The 10183-nt window shown below is 40.9% G+C and overlaps 1 long non-coding RNA gene across 1 annotated transcript; it reads right to left on the bottom strand.

The window, feature by feature from the left end:
- Positions 1 to 2904: 2904 nt before the first annotated feature.
- LOC141621606 (uncharacterized) lies at positions 2905 to 3532 on the bottom strand. Its single transcript, XR_012532492.1, has 3 exons — positions 3499 to 3532; positions 3289 to 3411; positions 2905 to 3191 (listed from the first exon to the last, which is right to left on the bottom strand). It is a non-coding gene; the product is annotated as an uncharacterized LOC141621606 (long non-coding RNA).
- Between the last annotated feature and the right edge of the window lie 6651 nt (positions 3533 to 10183).

The raw sequence follows: 10183 nt of genomic DNA, 5'->3' as shown, positions 1-10183 counted from the left end.
AACATAAACTTAGTTCATCTCATTTCGTCAAACATGTAAGTCTGAGGGTGTAAATCTCTCTTTTATTATTGTTTTTTACTTTTTGTAATCATCATGTAAGATTTTTGTCGAAAGTACTTCTAAAACCGATTTGTAAAACCATGTTTAAAACCCTTTTTACGGATTATCAGGAGACAGGCGTCGAGAAAGGACGCAGCAACTGCTGCGCCTCTTCTAAGGGACGCAGCACCTGCTGCGCCTCTTCGTGAGGCTGCCGCAGTTCCTGCTTCCTTTCTTCTTCCTTCGTCCCTTGTTAGTTTCGTTTCTTCGTTTTCTTTCGTCATTGTTTGCTCTTGTTTCGTTCACATGATAGTTTTGCATATTGTTAATCACTGTTAGTATATAATTCATTGTTAAATCCCGACTTAAATCCCTTATAACAAATATATGCGGGTTTTCGTCATTAAAATCAATCCGGGTTGTAGAAATTCGATTCATTCGTATTGAGTTTCTGGAATTCGATCTTTGGTATACTCCCATCTGTTTATCCGTCATTAGTTCTTCATTAATTCGTCATATTTAACCTAATTAGTTCACTCATGTCACTAATCAATATTTCATTCATGTAATTAATTCGTTTACATTCGTCTCATCCATGTTTTATCGTTTTTATGACTCATTCACATGTAATTAATGTATTAAATCACTTTTATCTGAGTCGAATATCGTAATCAATCATTAAATTCACACACGAATACTAACGATTTGCAGTTCCGGCTTCACTCCCAGAACGCAGCCTTGGAACAGACGCAGCAATTAATTGTCATTCGTGTTATCGTTAATAATCTGTTCGTTTATTTATTCTTTTTCCCAAATTATCCGTTTTAAAAGTATTTTCGACATAAATCATTAACCCGATGTAATTATTGTAATTTTCATTATTGTATTATTGTATTTATTTTATCTCATTGCTTGTATATCTTCACATGTAATTAAATCTAAATCCCTACTTCGACTCAATTGTATGCTAATTACTTGTTCACCGACTTAGTCTAATTCTCACATGTTAGGATTAAAACTTGGATGTTGCATTGCATGCATATAATCGACAATATATCGAGTATAGATGATTTTCCCTAATCATTAGTAGAGGCCGCTATCGAGGCGGGCATGATTAGGTGTTCGATCAAAAGAGCTTCCTAATACGTACCCTCACCCCTTACTCCAGATCTCTGTAAACATCCGTGTTCATTGGCATCTACGAGAGTCATTCTAGACATAGAATGCTAAGGGTAACGAGTTCTTGGTGTTCATGTCACTACTTTGTGTCTTGACATGACACGAGGTATTCGAACGGTTTCCAATTTTCCACAATAAATTGGTGGCGACTCCACAAATGCAAACGCTTGTTTCCCAAGCGCCCCCGTGGCCCGCGTCCACAGTTTGGCGACTCCGCTGGGGATAATACACTTACGTGTAGCCAAAAGGGTGAAACTTGAACAAGGTTAGGGAATAGTTTGTACAAGACAATTGTCGGTTTTTCATAACTCGGTCTTCCTAGATCGTTTCATTCGGCCTTCCTAGGCCCAACCCAACCCATTTGACCAACCGTCCCGTCTAAACGGTCCTAATTCTTATTTGGGCCTAAGGATGGATAGCGATTGACGTCATCCATACCATGGTACTTACTCTTGTTTGTATCAAGGACTTTCACTACTTGAGGAAATGGACTAGGAATCGGCCTTACTCTTGTTTGGTACGAGCCTCTCCACAGACTTCGGGTTTGATTGTTCGGTATGGCAACCCACCCTTTAAACCAAAACCCTTTTAAATGCACTCATCATCCCGTTATAATGCTTGTATAAATCTTTCTACCTTACGTGATCACCATTTCTAAACGAAACCATGACGATTTTTGTAAAACCAAAGTCACTTTAAAATGTAGATTTCGAAAAAGCCAATGATTAGCGCAAAACCGAGTCAAAACTCCGTCCATTTGTCGAGTCAAAATTCCGGGCCCAAACCCATTTCAAAACCTCACTTCGAGTCCACTCCTACAACTACACTATAGTTGACTAGGACACACATTTTCAAACTTTGTCATCTTTTCAAAACTCACTTGACACAAGTGGCACACACCCACTTCCCAAGTCAAAACATTTCTTTCTTAGTAAGTGTGCTAGAATGGTCGATCGTGTTTTGATTCGTCGTCGATCTCTTATCCAATTTCCAAGATGCCTGAAACAAGCGACGTAAGCACCGACGAACCCTAGAATGGTAATGATCAAATCCTAACTGCGCTAGCTCGCCTCCAAGTTACTCAAGATCAAGTGCACGACCACCTCGATACAATCGAAGGCCGAATTTATACCGTAGAAACGAGGTTGCCTCATCGGGAAAGTGAAGTAGACGATGGCTTTGTGAACACCTTCGGGGGAAGAAAACCCTCCCATAGGAATGACTGCAACTGAGAAATGACTCCAATATTTGGAGGAACAATTGATGTATCTCAAAGGGGATGTCATTTATAGGGAAAATAACCGTAAGTATGAGGCCGTGAGTTCCAAGTTTCCAACCAACTTCAACATGACGGATATCCCTAGATTCAAGGGGCACGAAAACCCTTTGAATCACATCCGTGCTTTCAAGGACTACACACTACTACAGAAATAGGCTTAGAGAACTGTTGGAATTACCATTAGAGAACGCTTTAGAGGCGTTCTCCAACTCAGTGTTCTCTAAAGCTTAGAGAACTGTTAGAAGAGGCATTCTGTATTCATAATCATAGAGAACGGTTGAAATGAGCTTTAGAGAACACCTGATAAGCGTTCTCTTTCCTAGTAAAAGCGAACTGTTGGGTAAGCTAACAGTTATCTATCCCTCTTGGCTTTTTAAAAAAAAAAAATAATATTGATGATATTTGGATAAAATTAATATATTTATTCTCATTAAAATCAAATACCAATAGTCCAATACCAATACACTTGTTTCATAGCCAGAGCCAAAACAACGAGCAAACTAAGTTCGATTTCTGCGGTCACCAAGAGATCATCTCCAACAATTTGTAATTTGTCTCCGATTTCTGCGGTCATCTTAGCATAGTGCTCCCAGTTATCTTGATCTTCAATTGACACAATGGGGTACTCAGCCACAAATGACTTGTAGAGATCCTTGAGGGCCTCACCAGAAATCCTTTGTGACCCATCGTTGTTCTGCAAACATCGCAGTCGGTGAAGTCTAATCAGTAAGCATTCTGTCGCGATCAAACAAAATCGATCTTAACAAATTTGAAAGGCAACTGAAGCATACCTCTTCCTTGAAGTTTAAGTCATATGACTTGTCTAGTTGTCCTCCTTGTAGAACTCAGATGCAGCAACATTCATCCCAATAACCACCTGCGATAGAGAACATGTAAAAATAAGCTCAGCATTGCTGTATCAAAACGAATACATATCAGAATTTCTCAAACCACTAGAGTTCCAAAAAAAGTAACCCTCGACATAGAGGGAAAAAACATACCTTGTACAATGGAATTTTCTTGACCTGGGCTCCACTTTGCAGACAAAGAAGGGAAACACCAGATAGCGTTTGCTCCCAACTATAGAGGAGAAAAACAACTTTTAAATCGTGAAATAATAATCGGCAGTTGATCAAAACACATACATTAGACATCAATAAACCGAAAAACAATGCCAGTGAGCATTGTTGCACTTTCAAGTTGAGGTTACTACTGAGTTCATTTATTCAATGTTCTCAATTTATTTGGAAATAAAGTGTGGATGGAACATAAAGATGTGGATCATAGTTTTCATGATATGATACATACACTCTTTAGAAATAGAACAACAAATAAGCTCCACTTTCAACTCCCATGAAGCAGTATCTAGTTTTCGAGCTTAGACATGACATAAACACCAAGATGCTTCTCAACTATACAATCAGATTTACGTCAACTCTTCTGGTTTGACAGTCTCGGTATCACTAAGCCAATAAAGGAGATTATTTTCAGTTGAACTGATATAGAGTATGTAATAGAGCAAGACACTACTTCTATTAGCTAATTTTGCATTGTTGGATACATCCGCTGAGCTCCTTGTCAGTCCATGTCTCTCCAACCCAACCTTCTATGAAAATCTCTAGATCCAAACAAATAGTCAATAATGTTTTCGTGAATCAATCAAAAGAGGTCGAGTTCAAAGGGTCATTTACAGTCAAAACTAAAAACTGATTAGAAATTTTCATCAAGCTCCATACTTAAGTAATCAAGGTGTACATTGGCAATTGTTTATTCGAAGGTCAATTATAGCTTCACTTTCTCACGTAAACTACAATCTCGGAAGCGTAAAGCAAGAATTTAGAAATGCTAATGGTTCAAAGACGATTCGCAATAGCATTCTCTCTTCACAAAAATTCAACTGGTTGTAGAATCACGCTAAGTTTACTAATTATCAATTTATCAGGCATTGTATGACATTCCTAATACTTAGTCTTCAAAAAATCATGCTAGCACCATAATTGTCAAACTGAAAATTTTCAAGAATCAAGAAGCTCAAAACCGAAATGAGTGGTTGATGAAATAACTGACTTAATGATGTTTCAATATTACAAATCAGAAGCTACATACTGTTGATGCGTGTCTTTTATATGATGTTTTACATACCATTTTACACGCATTTCAGAGCTCATTTGTGTAGTTTAAGCTACCATTTCCCCTATTTCCGTCTACTTTCGTGTTTTTGTACTTTATTGCAGAAATGTGAAGAATTCAACGGAAATTGAGCTAAATCCGTCCCCGAGTACCCTGCATTGCATTTGACATGAAGAATCCACTTAAGGAACGAGCTTGGTGCGCGTTTCGAGGCCCAAAAGACAAATCCACGAGATTTTAGAAGTTAAGTAGCAGCTCAAGCAGTCGATCGACCACTACCTTCAGTCGATCGACCAATATGCGGGTTCCAGAAGCTACTGTACACTGAGGATCAGTCGATCGACCAATCTGCTATCCCAGACGAGAATTAAAAGACCGAGGAAGCGCAAGCCCATTATGTTTAGGTTTTGATAATAAGTTGTTACGTATGTTGGCTATATAACGTAACCTAGATCATCAGAATAAGCATTGAGTTTTGATCCCGATTTTACCTAAGTTTTTACACAGTAATATTTAGTTTTATAATTAGGGTTTGGAATATTGAATAGCATTGGAATTTTCGTTCTTATTCTCAATCGTTCCTCTGCAATCTCGGTATTCTTCTGCCTTATTTCGATTTATCTTTATTTCATTGTTAGTATAGAATTGCTAGTTAGTATCCAAAGCCAAATTATCGTTTATCGCTATTTGTTATTTGAGTACTTCAAGCATGAATTCATTAGTTCATATTATTATTGTTGTTTTTATCAGTACCATGAGTAGCTAGATTAATTGTGCTAGGATGTAGGCGAATTATAGCGTAGGCGACGTAGTATTATTTTGGATCGAATTCGGTCGGTCGATCGATCGACCGCCATACCGGTCGATCGATCGACCATGTGAGGTTACCTTTCGTTTTAATTAATTTTAATGTTGTATTTAACGAATCGAATGCATGCGACCAGTTAGATGCTTATTTTATAACTGACCCATTAGATCGAAAGATAGGGACAGTTGTTAGACCACCATTTAAAATGACTAAACTGTGCTGAGATCGAAAGATAGGTATAGTTTAGACCGTTAGTCACTTTTCAGGAGGAGAGTCAGTATTAGTGATATTAGGGACTTATAGTGAGATCGAAAGATGCTATCTGTTAAGAGTGGACCGAGAGGACCTCTTGTTTTCCCGCCTCACATGTGTTTGATTCAGACCGACTTAGTATGCTGCCGCCGAAGCTATAATGAACCGACCATCCTAGTACCCCCCTCTTTATCTGTTTAATCCGTCTTTTTAGTTTATTGTCTTTATTTACTCTTACCTATAGACCAATTCAACTTAACCCCTACAATCGTTACCTTAGACTAGAATTAGACAGCTAGAAATTACGTCTGCCTCCTTGTGGTTCGACCCTGTTACCACTAGCCTAGGTTAGTCTTAATAGGAAATTATAAATCTTATTTTTGGTACTCACAACGACGGGTATCAAATTTTGGCGCCGTTGCCGGGGAGGCAATTGTTCTAATTTTTAGTTGTTTTTATTTAGTCTTTCTTTAGTTTAAGGGACTTCCGTTCCTTAAACTTTTCTTATATTCTTTTTGTAGTTTCTTCTTATGCGCAGGTCACAGGGTGGTGAACTAGTACCATTAAATCCTGAGATCGAGAAATCCTTGCGCGAGCTGAGACGATCACAAAGGGTATTACCGACAGAGGAAGAGCTGAGTAGTCTGTCAAGCTACTACGAGAACGCTCTAATCGAAGGAGATCCACCTACATTTTTTGCCTCTACTTCTTCATCTGAGACAGTTACTTCTCCAGAAATCCCAGTCATGGCTGAAGAAGCAACCATTGCTAGTCACTCAGAGCCTACAGCTGCGAATCTCTACAAAGGATTCGAACTACCTGGGGAGGCGAGAAAATTCGAGCCAAAGCCTTCCTATATTAACCTGGTTGAGAGAAACCGATTCGGGGAGCTGCAAATGAAGATGCAGCCAAGCACATGGAGATTTTTATTGATTATTGCTGCTCTATACCCCCGCCGGCCGGTGTAACCCAAGATCAGATCAAGGAGACCATGTTCATTTTCTCTCTTCGTGACGCTGCAAGAGAGTGGTATAGAGATCTGGACCGAGCCGCCCATGGGATCACCGACTGGAATTCCTTAGCCCTGGCATTCTACAAAAAGTACTTCTCTGCCTCGAAGACGAATGCCATTAGAGCTCAGATCACGAGCTTTAAACAAGGGCCAGACGAGAATTTTCATGAAGCATGGGCCCGTTTCAAGAAATTGGTGCGAACCATACCGCACCATGGGTTCGAAAAATGGAGCTTGTGCAATCAGCTCTATAATGGATCGTATGACGATCGAGGGGCCATATTGGATGCTGCAGCCAATGGCCGATTTGCTGAGAACATGGGAGAGACCAAGGGGTGGAAGATCATCGATGATCTGGCCACTCATAAGGCTGAATATGGGAATTCGAGAGGAAACCAGAGGAGAGCTGCTGAATCTTCCTCTGTTGCTGCACTAGAAGCCCTCACTGCAAGGTTTGACAAATATGAATTGGGAGGAGCTTCTAAAGGTGGGATGTACCAAGTAAATGCTGTTTCAGACGGTCCTTTCGTCTGTAGAAGATGTGGAGCTGAGGGACATGTCTCAGAGAATTATCCCAGTCCTTTCGAGTCTTGTCCTGCCTTTCAACACTATAGGCAGACAAACACGTACTATGAGCCGAATGTCCACCCCAACTTGAGGTGGAGTAGCCAGAATGTCCTGAATCCGACTCAACCTCCACAACAGCAGCAGCAAGCTTATGTGCCCCCTCATCATAAGCAACAACAATACCAAAAACCTCCTTATGTGCCGCAGCAACAACAACAATCCCATGGTTCTGATTTTGCTGAGTTTAAGAACTTGTTGCTAAAGGAGTCCCAAGCTAGAGAGGCCGGGATGAAGCTACTAGAGAGCCAAATTGCTCAATTGGCTAGTAAGAGTACCACTCGAGCTCCCGGACACTTACCCACTCAAACTGACCAGAAAGAGACCCTGAATGCCATTACTTTGAGGAGTGGGTCTACCTTGGAGGGGCCTGTTATGGTCGAGGATGCCCCTGAAAAGAATGAGGCGGAACCGAGTCAAAAGAAAGCTGTAACGAATAATTCAAAGAAAAAGGCGTCTACCAGGTATATCGATCGATCGATATATACCCTTGGCCGATCGACTGATATGCGGGTTACATGAGCTTCTGGAACTGTACATCTCAGTCGATCGACTGAGCAAGGTGGTCGATCGACTGTGACCCCTGCTGCTATTGAGAAATTTCGTCCTTCAATGCCCGATAATTTGAGAGACCAATTGTTCCGGGGTTCGACAACTCCGAAAGTATTGGGGCAAGACCCGAGTGCTGCTGGGTCCGTCCCGATTCCGAAGTTCGACCCAATGTCGGTCAATGGCTCACATTCGAGACGGTCTGAGGAGGGTTAAACCTTCAATAAGGAGAAGGAGGTGGACTTTCAGCCTAAGTCCACAGATGCCGGCATGCAAGACTTAGAAGAAAGGGCTGAGGTACTTCTCTCAGCCCCATATCCAGAGAGACTAGTGCCGACAAAGGAACAGGTATCTTTCAATAAATTTGAAAAGGTTATTCGTAGTTTGAATGTACAAGTTCCTTTCCTTGAGTTGGTCAATCAAGTGCCTCCCTACACTAAATTCATGAAACAACTCCTGTCTAAGAAAAAGTCACTTGAAAATGTGCACACTGTCGCATTAACTAAAGAGTCATGCTCTTATTTGTCTCATACTGCACCCCATAAGCTAGAAGACCCGGGTAGCTTTTCTGTTCCTTGCAATATTGGTACCTTCTCTATTGAGAAGGCATTATGTGACTTAGGAGCTAGTATAAGCGTCATGCCTTTGAGTCTAGCTAGGAAGCTCAAATTGACTAGGTTCGCAGTGACAGATGTGACAGTACAGATGGCTGACCGATCTGCGGTCCAGCCAATAGGAGTCTTAGAGGACATCCCTGTCCAAATAGGGAAGTTTTTCTTCCCCGTCGACTTCGTGGTACTTGACATGCCTGAGGATGCCCATATTCCCATTATTTTGGGTAGGCCATTTCTGCACACTGCTGGTGCAGTCATAGATGTCGGTCTAGGAACATTGAATTTTAAAGTGGGCAAGCATTCTATTGTTTTTGCTCAGCCATCTAAGAAAAAGGACCCCATGTGGCCTGTGACTTGTAATACGGTTTCTGACAAGAAATCGTACTTCGTGCTTCCTGATTTACCTATCTCTATTCCGGTTGTAATCCCTCCGTCCCAGATTGGGAGCAAATTGGAGGAAGATTTGTCTATTTCTGATATTGCAGGAGCTGGTTTGGGGAAGGAAGAGCTGCAAGTCCCTCCAGCCGCAAAGAAGCCAATCGTTTTATGAGGAGGTCTTGGTTGCCTTAGCTATGCCACTGATGAGGAAGTTGATGACGAGCCGGTGAAGGCAAGGGAGTCCGACTTGGACTTTGATGAGTAAGAAGAGGTCATTGACTGGGGAGATGATGAAAGTGTTGATCCGTTGAGCCATACGGACGTGGAAGCTAAGAAGGGTGCAGCTGATAAGATAAGCACCGTTGAGGCTACCTCTAGTAGCCAGAAGCCGACGAAGTGGGCCATTCCGTGGCCGTTCTTGATCAACTACTAGCTGATCACATGTTTTCCAAACTTTTTATTTGCTTTTGTTAGACACTTTTTATTGCTTTTGTGTGCGCGAAACTTCGCATTTTATTTTGCTTGCTTAGGATTTTATACGTTTGAGACTTTGCTTTGGGTTTTTGCGCAATTTTGGGCGCATATTACTATGCACTTGCACGTTTTTTAACCTTATTAGCTCAAGTAATTGAGCAAATACGAAGAAATAAGGAGTACAGCAGTATTTTCGGTCGATCGACTGGCTACATTGGTCGATCGACTGAGTTGCACTTTCCAGGAGCTACTGTTCCTGACACATTGGTCGATCAACTGCCGTCTTAGTCGATCGACCAAGGACGCTGCTATACCTGTTCACGACCTCTCCCCTACTATGGTTGGTCGATATGCGGACTTAAGGGAGTTTTCTACTCCACTTTACTTTCCGTCAAATTATTTATTTCTTCTAATTTTCTCATTTGTGCACATATTTACCGCTTCAAAATTGTCTTCTCGATTTTATGCGTGGGTTTTATTTGTCTTTCAGGTACTTATTGGTAGCACTGCTGGCTACTGAAACCTCCTAGCTCACGCTGGTTTGGGGAGGTTTCCTTTGCTGCGCTCAAAGTCTTGTAAGTTCCCGATTTCCACTTCATGTCATTTTTATTTGTTTATTTTCCCGCAAATTCCCATTTCTCTTTTCTTCATTACATGATTTTGCACAATGGGGACATTGTGTGATTTGGTTTGGGGAAGGGTTTTGCGTCGCATATCATTTGCATGCATTCACGTTTACATTTTGTTTTGCATTGTTTATTTCATTCTTATATTCAAAAAAATACACACAAAAAAAAATGAAAAATTTCAAAAAAATTCATATAAAATGCACGTTTATTTTAGCA

The sequence above is a fragment of the Silene latifolia genome, chromosome X (assembly GCF_048544455.1).
Source record: "Silene latifolia isolate original U9 population chromosome X, ASM4854445v1, whole genome shotgun sequence".
In the NCBI taxonomy this organism is placed as follows: Eukaryota; Viridiplantae; Streptophyta; class Magnoliopsida; order Caryophyllales; family Caryophyllaceae; genus Silene; species Silene latifolia.
This window is presented reverse-complemented; position numbering and strand designations above follow the sequence as displayed.